This window comes from Lupinus angustifolius, unplaced genomic scaffold, assembly GCF_001865875.1.
Source record: "Lupinus angustifolius cultivar Tanjil unplaced genomic scaffold, LupAngTanjil_v1.0 Scaffold_481, whole genome shotgun sequence".
NCBI lineage: Eukaryota > Viridiplantae > Streptophyta > Magnoliopsida > Fabales > Fabaceae > Lupinus > Lupinus angustifolius.
Genome location: NW_017727858.1, coordinates 80,057 through 80,428, shown reverse-complemented (window position 1 = coordinate 80,428; position 372 = coordinate 80,057).

Below are 372 nucleotides of genomic sequence, written 5' to 3'. Positions count from 1 at the left end.
GTCCTTGCTCAAAAAGTGGACAAACTGCCTAGGGTAATTTATTATGCTTCTAGGACTTTAGATGTTGCACAAGCAAATTACACCACAACTGAAAAAGAGCTTTAAGCTATTGTATTTGCTCTGGATAAGTTTAGGTCTTATTTGCTTGGTTCTAGAATTGTTGTTTTCAATGACCATGCAGCTTTGAAGTTTCTACTGAAGAAAGCTGATTCCAAACCAACGTTGATTAGATGGATGTTCTTGCTTCAAGATTTTGATTTGGAGATCCGTGACAGGAAGGGAGCACAAAATTTGGTGGATGACCACTTGAGCAGGATTGAAGGAGTTGTTGATATGATGCTTATCAGAAATGATTTTCCTGATGAACAACTT